The following is a 14,534-nucleotide window of genomic DNA, read 5'->3' as shown; positions in this document are numbered from 1 at the left end:
CCGAAAACATCGGAGATGGTTGGGAATATAGGGCCGTACCTTACAGTTCAAATAACCTGCCTTAATGGCGGCAGGGGGGCGTGGTGATGAAAACGTCAAAATCAAAACTGTGGTCGGCACCATAATTCCATCTTGACGAGTGGAGATCATTCGAACTGCCGAAACTCCTTGGTTGGAGAAACCAGCAAGGATCTCCGACTCGGGGATAGATTTCAAGTCCCTCTCAATGATAACTCCTCATGAGGAGTTCAAGGAAGCGTGGGGAGTAACCTCAACGGGTATATCCCCAATGGCCTTCGAATTCAAGAGAAGTTCACTGTGCTTTGGATGGAAGTTTCTTCTGAGATGTGTCCAGAACGGAGCTTCTTAACTGACTTTGGAGAGCCAGCAAGCCCCTCTAAGCCCTTCTGAATAAAAAAGGGAGACATTTGCCCTAAAGATTTATCAGACAGTGAATGCATGATCAAAGAGCGAGGTACAAGTGTACTGTGTGATGGAGACCGCTGTTCAGAGTCTTCTAGGCATGGTCGTTTACCTATTTGCAGCTTTTTAACATTTTTTTTATATTTGGAATGGGGGGATCCATAATTAAAGAGAGAGGTTCAGTGCCCACTGACCCCACCCGCCATGGAGTCCTACGAGGGGACGCACTACAATGTCAAACTAGGACACTGCAGCAACGCCAGGGTTTCGTGAGCACTATACCCAAACACCAGTATCAGACACGATGAGAACGCCCAACACTGGTACTCAGTTGACCCTAGCCCCAGTGGACCAGCCGATTGACCCTAGGGGCCACCCCAAGGTCACCCGTCTACAGGAATTCAAAACCAAAGTGGTGTGTTGCAGTGCCCCAGACACCACTCAACCACCAGGATCCTCTCCTCCCCTTCACGGGTCGCCACGCACGGCAAACACATGGGTGGATGTTTAGATCCCAGAGGAAGTAACTGAAAATACAGAACCTTCTCTGGGAGGTCCCCTCACCACGTACAGGAATCCACGTCGAGGGGATGTGTTACGAATTAGTTTTGATAATAAAACAAGATGCCATAAATTACAGATAAATTCACAAAGTCAAATGTTGCACTTACCACAATATACTGTTAGTGTAACTCAAGGAAATACGTACACTTTTTCGTTGAACATAATTTGCGATAAATTTGTTACCCTTAAAAAAGTTTAAGCACTGCTGCTTTTAGCACTCATAACTCTCTAAACTGTCAATAAATGCTCATGGAAATATTATTAGAACGCTATCAATATCTTAGAGAAAGACTTATTGACAGAAAAATATAGGTTTATTACCTTTCATGGTGATATTATAAAATAATAATATAATAGAATAATTAGCTTGTGTGTTATTTAGATAGAAATATTATGATATTACTCAAACATTATGTGATGTAAAGTAATAGCGTTGAGGAAGCACTTTGAGGTGTGAACATTCTGTTCAACGTGAGCTTGCAAAAAAGAATTTCTATACAGAATCAGGCCTGGCATGGCTAGGTGGTTAGGGCGCTTGACTCGTAATCTGCGGTTCGAGGGTTCGAATCCCCGTCCCACCAAACATGCTCGCCCTTTCAGCCGTGGGTGCATTATAATGGTCCGGTTAATCACACTATTCGTTGGTAAAAGAGTAGCCCAAGAGTTGGCGGTGGGTGGTGATGACTAGCTGCCTTCCCTCTAGTCTTTCAGTGCTAAATTTAGGACGGCTAGCGCAGATAGCCCTTGTGTAGCTTCGCGCGAAATCCATAACAAACAAACTAAACAGAGTTGTAGGCAGTGGTTCTTTGTCTAATACTTATGAAGAAGTTGTTAACCGTTTGGATCCTTTCTTTATTTACAATTTAACATATTGTTATGCGTTACCTCTAGAAATATTAAATGAATTTTTTTTTTCTGCTGTATTCTTCTTCGAGTAAAATTGTTTCAAAACACAGTGTTGTTGGTGTATTATAATTTATCACAAAAATTTAATCATGTGTTAGTAAATAGAAAGTAGGCCTGACCTACCAATATTGTCTAATTTCTTTCGTACTAAAATTGCATATTTCTGTCTTGTGGTAATCGACTACAAATTCAATGTTCAAATGAATATTATTTTAACAACTTGTATAACGTACACAGAACTTGGGAAAAGTATAATTCATAGCATATTCTAATAAATCCATTTGATAGCTACAATGAAGTACATGGCATGATCTATTTGAATATATACATAACAGATACATAGAAAAACGATTTCGTGGCATTGCCACTTTCACGTAGAATATCATAGCGTAATGCATTAATACTTTCACATGGAGTATCGTGGTGTAATGTAAGGGAAGAGATTTAGTAGCATTGATACCTTGATTTCAACTTTATTCGGTGAAATTCTTTTTAAATGCATTTCAATCATTCATATTTCCTGCAAGTAAAATAATACAAAACTTTTGAAGTTTAGGACAACTATGTATTGCCGGATTTATAGGGGTGCAACCCATGCAATTGCATGGGGGCCTCGAGGATCAAGGGACCTCAGTTTTGAATCACATTCATAAGGGGGCCTCCACCATCACAGTATTGCACTTACGAGATATAATATTTTTAAATTCAATGAAATTAACATACGGACTGAATCATGCTCACAAAGTGTAAACTTTGTATTCAGAACTCATTGAGTAATATGCTTCATTCATTGTTAAATGTAGTGCATACATTAGTTATGAAAGCTTAAGACCGACAATACTTGCAAATAGTTCAGATAATAAATGCATTCAGTCAAGTCATCAAGGTAATATTCAGGAAAAACAGTGGATGTCTGGTAAAGCTAGTACCCGGGTGGGACCAGAAGTTAGCGTGCCAGGCTGCGTACCGAGGGTGCAAGATTTTGGTGGAAAATAATATTTTTAGACAGAATGAATACAGTAACAAATGCATTAAAATAAAGAGAACAAAAAGATTCTATTAAACTTTTATTATGCAATATTAGCAAGTCAAACGTAATTGGGAAGATTTGGGAACGCATACATAATACCTGTTTCTAAAGTTTCATAACTTTTTTTTTTTTGTTAATCACATAGCCTATCTCGTGGGGTCTTGAACAGTTCCGAAAAAACGGTTTGGAATAATCTTTGATGAAATAACAGTTTTTATACATTATTTGAAATTTTTAATTTAGTCTATAGTATTGTCACCAAATGTATACTTGAGACCGCAATGGGTTAGTCAAGGTCCATATGAACTGCGTTTGTATCGAAAAGGCTTGCAATGTTCTAAAGGCTGAGAACCAATTGCCAGATTTATATCGCTAAAATCAAAGGTTAGATTCCCCTCGGTGGACACAGACGAAAACGCCCGATGTGGCTTTGCTATAAAACACACACACACCAATTGCCTAGTCTGGTGTGAACAGTGTATGCACTTAACTTGTAGTTTATTTTCTGGATTCTTCTCTCTCGTTATCATCAGATTAGGAAATGAAGATGCCAAAGAAGTCAGCTGTTTGAAAGAGTTCTTTTATATTTTGACAGCGATTAATTAAAGTTGCCTATCGAATGTTGATAACCCACGTGGCAAAATGTACAAGCAACATCAATCACAATCGTTACATCTACTTTCTCGGCATAACAGAAGACAACATATAAAGTGTAAGAGATCACAGTATGTTTATAATACAAAGTGTGAAAGATCACAGCATGTTTATAATGTACTACGAGCACTATAGCTCAATGTGGCTTTGGTGGAAAAACAAACAAGCAAATCTATAAATTTGACCATAAATTTGACTAGTATACGTTTTATGAGAAACTCGTTTTTATCTTCCCATCTAGAGAATTTTTCTCTTACAAAAGAATATCTCTCTAACTTTGTATCTTGACATTAACTGAGATTTAATACAAGTTGTTGTTTTTTAATGAGAAACGATACTTTATGTACTTCATGTCTATTTTTCATATCGTACTGGTACCAAATAACTGAAAGAAATATCAGGTTAAGCGTATATACAATTGCATAGCATTTTAAAATCTCTAAGTAAGCTGAGTGTGTTTGGAATATGAGCAGATATAACTTACTTTGACATAAATGAGCTAAATAAAATAGCTTTTTTTCCGTACAGGACTAGAAAGGTTAATCTTACTAAAACGACTTACCTTTTCCTCGTACAGAAGCTGTAGATCCCCCTCTACGGTAGTTTTGTTTGTTTGTGTGTATGATGATGATGATATATGAAAATTAAGAAAACAACTCCGAACTGTACGATATTTAGAAAACGTCTTAAGTTTTGGATTAAAATATCTTACAGTATGCGATAAACAGAACATAATACATAAATACTTACATGGATATGATTTACACTAATAGACCTGGACGTTCGATAAACAGAACATAATACATAAATACTTACATGGATATGATTTACACTAATAGACCTGGACGTTCGATAAACAGAACATAATACATAAATACTTACATGGATATGATTTACACTAATAGACCTGGACGTTCGATAAACAGAACATAATACATAAATACTTACATGGATATGATTTACACTAATAGACCTGGACGTTCATTACTTCGCACCAGCCCTTACTTGCTTTTACCAAAATAGCTGTGTAAATAAATAAGATCTCGGGTGTTTTGTATTTTTCGGTTACACGGTGAACGAAGAACATCTGTCAGCTCAGACTGGTATATTTCAACACGTATATCTTCAATATATTGTTTCGCTTGATTTTATTATGTTCTATAAGTTGACTTACATACAAGCTGGGACATTATTAAAAAATCAATCATTAAATTGATCCTAAAAAATTCAAAATATACACTATCATAAGTAATCGATATTTTAAGCTTAACATAATAAAAGTTTAAAACGTTTATTAGTTCTATCGATTTGATTGATTCCTTGACTAGGAATTTCCACATGATTTACAATTGATGTTCAAAACGGTAAAAATCCCATTCAAAGTACCAAATTGCGTGTAGTAACCCATTATTCATTGCACGTGTCAGTCTAAGCTCTCAACACCCTTGTTCACATAGGATTCGTCACGGTTAGTGATCGCAGGCCACGAAGAGTTTATTACACAACTAATGGGAAAAAAATACAATGAATTTTGAGCACGTGGCTTCCATACGAGATCGTAGTGATAATTTTCTAGTCTTGTCTAGTACGATCAATAGCACATTGCCAGCCAGTACAAAAGATGTACCATAGATAGAACGACTTCTCAGCGAGTTGAAAACAGGGCTTTGAACATAAATATTCTCCGACAGCATCACTGATTTTGTTAGCAAGTTATACAGGTATAGTATCACTGATTTTGTTAGCAAGTTATACAGGTACTTATGCATTGAGCGAGAAATGTTTTTTATGCAGACTTACTTCGAGCGCGTTCCATGTCATGTTGTGTTTAAATGCTGCACATGTTTTCAAAAGCATCAACTGTGGTCAATTTCGATTCTGTAACTATATATATATTCCGTAAATATAAAACTTTATTATTCAATTGGGCAAAAGAAAAAAAGAAACAAAATGGTAACTAGAAGCATGGCATCCATTCTATTAAAACTTTTAAAACAGGATACTCTATTCTTTCTAAGCGCGTTTTTATATATATTTTTTTAAAACAGCAAAAACATATACAAGTCGCTCTAAATATGTTCCTAATACATTATTTTCTGAATAAAGCGCCGAAATTGGTAAACGTTGATGGGGTTCAAGGGATCTTTGACCCACCCCACCTCCCGAGAATTGATTCCGTTGATGACTTTTTTTTAAATAAGGCCTAAAGCTAATGAAAAACACGGCGGGGATTATATATATAAATACATATCTTATTAAGACAGTAAAAATTTTATTGTGCGCTTTAAAATACTCACGTAAATTTTAGGCCAATCACTTCCGACGTGTTTTTCCGGTATTATGAATGACAGTAAAGTGTAATGTAATTGGTTGAGCTTAAAAAACTAATATATCTGATTTTGTGATTATGATGATGAGGTGATACTACTGATCGACGGAGACTAGAGGAAAGGGGGGGGTGTACTTTTCATGACTAATGTGACTTTCTGTCGTTCATAAATAATGAACATTTTAAAGTTTAACTTAATCACTTCTGTTTCCTATCGTTTTCTACGGATTTCAGTTTCCCTAGTGGAACTGGAGGGGAACATCCCCTCCCGTACCTGCACCCATCCGCGCCATACCCGAATATGCTAAAAACAACCCTGTCGAAAACCCCTGGATAAAATCGTAGATCCGTCATTGTCTGATATAACAATCTATTTGTGTGTGTTTCCTACATTACACTCACTGTAAACATGTTTCATATAAAAACTATGAAACCTTATATAAGCTAGTTTGATATATAATATTCTACAATTGTCCTGTTTGAACTATATCCGACTGCACTATTCATACAGTCTATTGTAACATCACCTGATATAATAACACTCTAACGCAATTAGAGAGCTAACTATATTGAGAAATGGGCTAGGCGTGACTCAATGGTTAATGTGTCAAGTTTCGCATAGAAGGATCCGGGGTTCAAAACTTTATGTTGCCGAACAGTCTCCATACTTTTAGCTGTGGGCACGTTATAAAAATGACAGCCAGTCTCGTTACTCGTTTCAAAAAGTCGAACAAAGCCTTTGTGGCATTCGGATGCTGCTGGATAGCTAGATTCCTTCTGATCAATAGTTAAAAATTAGGAACGGCTATACCTGAATCCTAGGGGACTCTGACCTAGCCGTTTAATCCATGTGCGCATAAGATGCCGTTCAGGTTAAAATTTCCATTTCCATTCCGTTCTCTTTTAAATTTTTAATTCCTTGGCACAATCTTAAAACTATGAATTATGAATATGATATATCAGGCTCCTTGAACTTAGAGAACTACCTTAGAGATACTGAAGGAATAGAACCACACAAAACAAGAGTCTGCTATTCAAACACTTTCTTGAATATTGGTTTCACAGCTATGTACACAAACATGTATAAAGTAATATAGATTGTACTGAAGAATCACAAACTTCGACAACAAGTAAGTTTTGATAAAAATGATAGCTTTATGTCTTAATCAAGACTGGTGGATGTATCTGTGGATCAAGACGGGTGGATGTATCTGTGGATCAAGACTGGTGGATGTATCTGTGGATCAAGACTGGTTGATGTATCTGTGGATCAAGACTGGTGAATGTGTCTGTGGATCAAGACTGGTTGATGTATCTGTGGATCAAGACTGGTGGATGTGTCTGTGGATCAAGACTGGTTGATGTATCCGTGGATCAAGACTGGTGGATGTGTCTGTGGATCAAGACTGGTGGATGTATCTGTGGATCAAGACTGGTTGATGTATCTGTGGATCAAGACTGGTGGATGTGTCTGTGGAACAAGACTGATGGATGTATCTGTGGATCAAGACAGGTGGATGTTTTGGTGGTATTCCTACCGGTGAATCAAATTATTAGCACACAGATAATTGGCTGCAAACTAAGTGAATGAGGGCTCCTATAGAAAGCATTAAGTTTTAATTTAAGAGCGATAAATGAGGTTTGACTCTGTTCCCATGAAATGATCATCCTTTATTGACAAGGTACACAGTTGAAGAAATACAAGTGATGAAGAAAGACCATGTACAGCAAATTGAAAATACGGGGAACAACGATGGAAAGAGACATAAATTGATACTATTGTTTGCGAAATAAAATGCTTTAGAAGATTACAAAATTGGCAAATTAGTGAAAAAATTGAAAATGCAACTAGTTAAGTACAAGATAAAAGCCCCCCCCCCGGTGGCTCCACGGGAAATCTCTTAACTTAGAGCACATAAAGCCCATTGTGTAGTTTTGTATTTAATAGCAAACAAACAACATAAAATATTGTTCAGGTGATGGCTTACATATGGTATTTATTACTTACATAGAAACAAAACCTAACAACTCGACTGCCATATTCAGTCTCCTCCCCAAAGCAACAAGACATTAGAGCAGTTGGCCTCTAAAGCGTAATCAATCGTGATCTGGACATCTTGGCTCTTTAAGTATCTTGTACTATACACCAGTATGCCGTAATTACACAAGGGCCGATTCCATGAAAAACGGCAAAACAAGCACCTCAGGCAATCGAAAAGTGAATGCACAAAACAGATGCGCTTGTCGCTCAAATAACCACCATTCCCATTGTTCAGCACTAGATTTTGAGCTCAGAGATTTTATCTTCTCAAACTACAAGGAAACGACTCTGTCTTCAACTGTAATAATTTACTATATTGCTGTATTCTATAAGATTATGAAGTATGAGACAATAAAGTCGTCACATTTCCCCGTCCTCCATGCCTTAAGTCCATGCTGGGACCTAATTAATGTTAAAATTAAAACCAACTAACCGTTAACCATTTTCACTGCCATGGGCACATACACGTCCTCATTAGAATACTGCCATGTGAGTTTGGAATTTGTACCACAACAAAGAAAGAATATTCCTCTTACAATTTCCTAAAGCTTACCAGTTTCGAGTTTCAGGGGAATAGTGAAATATTAAACCAAGAATCTGGACGAACTATCTATAAAAGTGGTAATAAGAAGGTTAATCAGGGAGCCTGTGATCTTTCCACTACACTACAACTATTAGATGCACAACAGTTGAACAGCCTAACGGATGCACAGCACGTGTAGAGCAAGACAACGACACAAAAAAACACATCTCGGCAACTACTAAAGTATTTACCATCTAAGATATCACAATACAACATGACATTTTAATAACATAATAAAAATAGAAATCCTAGTTCTTCTGACTCCATAAGAATTCCATTGTAAACAAAACACACATTAATACACTCAGGAAATCTTGCCGACCTTACCTGTATTCTAACTATAATGATACGTATTAACCACGTATCACATATAACGTTATAGTTACACTATACATTCTGACTAACCTATCATCTTATATATAACTAAACACGTATAAAGTAACTTGCTAACCTAACAACTATTACTGAGTGTTAATCGCGCTTTATAAGAATGAAATTTTAGGTTCCATGGTGATGCCTTTAAAACTACTTCCCCCATTATCTTTTTTGCTCAGTCTGAAGGCTATGATTCACATTACTGCTCAACACCATAATTTCCATTGAAACAAGTTTTTCCAAACGTGCAAAGGACAGGAAGTTGAACTTTAGAAAAAACTACTTTTCAAACTTTCCACATATCTTGCACCGTGCTCAGACACTTGCTTTCAAAATCATATTTAAACAGACTAAAGATTCAAAGGTCCATTAGAGCTTCATTGGGCAAGTATGTGGTCGAATAGGATTGCTCTGATTTCACATTCTTTCGGTAACGTTTTTATGGCAAGTACCATTGATTACGATGCATGGCTTGAAGCTGGTGAACGTTTGGCTTGTGAGTCTTTGTCAGTTTATAAACCTTGTTTATTATCTTACTGGCAATACCAGAAGATATGCTCAGCTTCATTACAATGGCTTTGGAATTATCTTTAGTCACTTTCCCGAATCTTTTGTAACATTTATAATGTATCTTCACACTACTAGTTACAAATATTAGACTCGCTGTCTCACCTTCACTGGGTCTGTTACAGATCTACTTTCATCTACTGTTGATTCTATAGCCTTTCTTCTGAGATATTGGTCTCTACTGGTCCATCTACTGTTAGAGAATATCCCAAGGTGCTATCCATTGGACAACTTGCATCCTACAGTGAGCGATCAATGCTCCACAGTGTGTAAGGCAATGCCATCTAGTACGCGCGTCAGTGGCAGTTTTTTGAGATCCATCGTCCTTGTTTTATTGTTACCTTGGCTGTGAAAGAGTTATTCCCAATTCAAGTGCTTGATTTGTCACCAGCATTCAAGCTGACTACTCATATGGCCTCTGTCCTGTCAGTCTTTCCAAGAGGGTGTTTTCTATTTTTCTTGGTTGGTTTGATGATCAAAATTACAGAAACAAGACATACACACACACCTACAAAAAAGTCTCTAGACACTCGTGAAAAGTTGGTTAAAAAATTAAAGATCGAAATTAGAATTTTTTTCTGTTCAAGCAAGGAAAGAGGTAGTATTTGTCACTATATTCCCCAGATAAATCTAAAGTCCAAGTGAGAAAAAACAAAGTAATAAAATGTAATGGACTATCCATTGTAACAGCTAGGCTAACGAACCTTAAATTCCACTGTTTTCGTCTGTGAACTGTAAGATTCAAACCAGATTTTCATGACCTACATCTTACATTAATCAGATTTATGTAAGAAGTTTTAAGTTTCATTTTTATACAGCACAGCCAATACTCTGTTTTCATAGAATGGGCACCTGCTGTAAAATCCTGGTTATCCATTACTCTTATGATGATCTTTGGCTTGTCAACAACAAAATACATTACATCAGCAACCATTATGACGAATATTTCAGTCAATAGAACACGAATTTTGAGTAGCAATATACACAATCTACCATTTATGTAGAACATCTTTACAAATACGAGGAGAGAATTACTAAGAAATTTCAAAAGAAAATATATAGTGATGTGCAAATTGACCATTGCCATACAATGAATTTACACAATGGTTAACACTTCCTTCTCTTTTCTCTTGGTAAATGATTCATTCATAACGGTATATATTATCATATACACACACCAAGAAGATATATATATATATGCAAACACCAACTAGATAACAGTGTGTACAGCTATTAAAGTTCACGAATTCTTCCCTCTATGTGCCACACATCCTGTTACGACTCACGCTCACGAAAAAGCTTTTTTAAATCATTTGCATCTATATCTGTTTCTCGGTCACAATTTTTTCCTTACTCTCACGGTTAGATCTCATGTTAAGTAACAATTAACGTTTACCATAATATTTCCATCTATGTTTAGAATTCAGAGATTGTTCGAAATATTATCAAACTACTTGTATAGCTGAACTTCACTCAGTTGTTCAGGATGTAACGGGTATAATTCTCTTTGATTATGATAACAATCAACCATCCTTCATAACTGTTCATCTTAGCTGCTTCTTTTTGACCTAGTGAATTTCAGGTGATATTATATTGTAGCTTCACTCAACGATTCTACCTCGTATCTTCGAAAATAAGGGTTACTATTTTATTTGTAATTTTTGATCTCAAAGCCAACCTAACTTTCTCTTTATTACCTTTCTATTACCAGCCATATAGCTGAAGTTTGTTGACACTATAGCTTCTCAAGTACCAGATCTCCTTCATCTGACTCTTTAAGAATAACCATATACAACCTCGAGATTAAGGGCACCTTTCCAACTGAGTCCAAATGCCCTATATAGTAAGGTGCTCTTAATATAAAAAGTGAGCCACACAAAGCTGGATTCTATATTGACCATGCTAAATTTCTGAATTGTAAGGCCCCCATTTTGTTTGGTGTATGCACGTAAAGCCATTTTTGTTACATGTATGTAAGTAGTGTTTTTGTGTATACTGTAAAAAAACATTAAATAATACAATACTCTCAAGAGCAACAAAGTATGCACACAGAAATAAGCCGAATTGGCCCTAGCTCCGAGAATACGATGGGGAATTTATCAGCTTATGTATCCTACAGTGTTTACAATGACAATTCCCCAGAATATTAAGATTGCACTTTGAATCTGTGAAAACGGTATATGGTTTGGAGCCGATCCAATAAACATCACAAGTGTTTGAATATTGGTCTTCCTTCTGTGATGTTTGGAATTTAGCGGTATACCATAGAGGCATACAAATATATTTGTGCACATAGTTATAAAATCCTACTTCCCTTTCAACAAACTTATTCATCAACCAATAAATACTCTTTATTCACAAATTCTTAGTTTTTATTAAACATAGAAGAATAAATAAAAAAATACTTCGAGAAACAAACATTTCGAGTACTTACAGTGTTATGGGCACTAGTAAAGTTATTTAATAAACTTTTGAAAGTAGCTCTCTAAAAGGTAATGACATACACACTTTAACCTGCACTCAGCAAAAGCGTTAGCTGCTCACTTTATCGAGTGCTTCTATAGAGACTAAAGACACTACCCTTAATCCAGAATATCGAGGTTCCTGTTATTGCAAGATTTATTTTGGTTATAAATAGTAGAAAAAAAGAAAGAAACTGAAAAGATCTGCCTTTAATGGAGCAGTGCTCTTTAATCGAAGTTCTACTGTACTTTTGATGTCATCATTCACATCCATTGAGTCAAGGCTATTAGATTTGCCCATTTCATTGCTATCCAAAGCCTCTTCTCTGCCTCCTTCTGTAATCTGGTCCAACCAACTCACAAGAGAATAATCAGAGACATATTGGCTCAACTTATCAAGGTATTCCACATGGTTTATACATCACGTGGTTGCTACAGCTTATAGTTCAACAAATTATATTATCGGATATAACGTAGTCAAACCAGATCTGAAAGTCTATTGTGATGCTGATGCTTATCACAGCTAAACTAAGTCTTTGTATTAAACCCATTTATCTTCGAGAGCTTATCATAACTCTATTTTTTGCCATACAGCAGTAATTCCAAGTTGTTACCTTGGAAACTGATTCGATAAAGAAAAGGTGGTTCATAATTATTCCACATATTTCTACAACAACTTAAGGATGTGTGCAATTTATAGGATATTGTACATCAAATTTGCAATAAGTGTAACCTCCCACTGAACAAGAAGTTTTGGATCAACCATTGAACGTTGACTCACCACCTTATACACTTCAGTGGCATAAGGTATGTGATCATTCCAGCTAGGTTGGTCAAAGCTCACAAACCTTTCAAGGATTTACTTGACAATTTGCATTATGCATTTGATTAAACAATCAGACTATGAGTTATGGGGTAAGTTATGAGTCTTTTCTACTTTTAACAATATATCCTTTAGCCCCTTGAGTGAAATAATTAACTACTTTCAGTATGTATTAAGTTCCATTTTCTGTTCCTGGCAGAGATATGATTAAACCAAATTGTGATACAATGCATGGAGAATTAATCATTTTCTGTTAAAATTTTGCCTGACGTGGTTAATTCTTTCTTCATGCAGCAAACACAATGTACTATCACTATCACCATCTTACAGAAATACAGTCCATAGAGCTACTTCTACAAGTTAGCTTGGTGTGTTATATTCCCTGGTATCCCCGGATTCCCTGTGTCGTGTAATGTACATAGAATCTCCTGAATCAGAGTGCTTGTGACCACTACGTGTGTCACAATATGTACCCAAAATCTCCTTGGACAGTAACAGTGGTAAAGCACTCCCTCTCCTATCTTTAATTGCTTACATAACTGTCTGAGGTTATGAGCTTCTAGGGTTTGTTTACAATACCATGTGAGTCGTACTTTTCCCTGCTTCATGAAAATTAGATGCCACTCTAGATCAGGGTTTTTTAATAGCTATTTCCAAAATTTGCAGACTTTGACAACTAGTTATTTTATTTCTGGTATTTTCCCTGTCTCGAAGTTTGTTTCTCACAGAGGTAATTTTAGACATAGTTTTATTCTGTTCTGAAAAAGTCCTTCCACATTTCCTTGTTGTTTTAATGGATGATTTGTACAACAAGATTGTTTTCTTTGGGCATTATTATCTAATGTACAGCCAACCCATACGATCCTCTGACATTGATCAATCAACCTGGCATGGACTAGAGGTTAAGGCATTTGACTTCCAATCTGCGGGGCAAGGATTCTTATCCCGTTACCAAACATGCTCGCCCTTTCAGCTATGTGGGCGTTATGATGTGACGGTCAATCTCACTATTCATTGGTAAAGAGTAGCCCAAAAGCTATCGGTGGGTGGCTTTGTCTATCAATTCAAAATTAGGGATAGCTAACGCAGGTAGCCCTCAAGTAGCCTTTTACGAAATTCTATAAATAAACAAATATAAATCAACCATTTCAGAGACGCATGTTCTGTTATCATATTAAACTCTTGGTCTGCAAGTATTGTCAGGGATGTCATCAAGTTCAACTTTGTGTTAGCCAGACAGAGTATCTAATGTATTGAACCAGCAGACGCACTCTAAAACATCTATACATTCATCTTTATAAGAGAAAATAAACTTATCAATAAGAGTTACTTGCCAAAAGCGTACACAAAAATTCAGTATTAATATTTTCTTTTTCACAATTATTACTGATGATGACCATGCATTTTATGATAGATGTCTCTTCCTGTTTGTCAACTGCTGCTCAATTTCAGTGCTGGCTTTATCCCTAGTACTCCAGAGAATTACGTACAGCAAGTATTTTATTGGTGGCCCATCTGCAACACCTATATCAGTGGTCTGCAACCTATGACCCGCGGCAATAATTTGGCTGACCCGCCAAAAGTTGGCTTCACCATTGCAACCCGTAAGGACACTCTCATTGTTCAGTTCAAGTTTCTCGGCTATGTGAGAAGAACAACGATATTAAAGGAAAGATGGGAAAGAGTCACGGCTACTGAGAATTTTAAGATCAATTTCAGGGAAAAATATCAAAACCTGGGTCGAACTATTAATTTTATTGTAGGTAAATAAACATAC

At 36.4% G+C, this 14,534-nt stretch overlaps 1 protein-coding gene and 1 long non-coding RNA gene across 7 annotated transcripts in view; one reads left to right on the top strand and one right to left on the bottom strand.

The window, feature by feature from the left end:
* LOC106460854 (zinc finger protein 608-like) overlaps nt 1-14,534 on the bottom strand; it is a 158,022-nt gene that overhangs the window by 68,571 nt on the left and 74,917 nt on the right. The gene's annotated exons all lie outside the window — the stretch shown is intronic.
* Nucleotides 1-14,534, top strand: part of LOC111086106 — a 52,480-nt gene that overhangs the window by 5,462 nt on the left and 32,484 nt on the right. For 2 of the 6 annotated variants that reach the window (XR_002610862.1, XR_002610858.1), the window contains exon 1: nt 5,192-5,298. The exons of 3 other annotated variants lie outside the window; for them this stretch is intronic. This is a non-coding gene — a long non-coding RNA (uncharacterized LOC111086106). One more of the 6 variants, XR_002610860.1, reaches the window with a different exon arrangement.

This window comes from Limulus polyphemus, unplaced genomic scaffold, assembly GCF_000517525.1.
Source record: "Limulus polyphemus unplaced genomic scaffold, Limulus_polyphemus-2.1.2 Scaffold849, whole genome shotgun sequence".
NCBI classification, from domain to species: Eukaryota; Metazoa; Arthropoda; class Merostomata; order Xiphosura; family Limulidae; genus Limulus; species Limulus polyphemus.
This window is presented reverse-complemented; position numbering and strand designations above follow the sequence as displayed.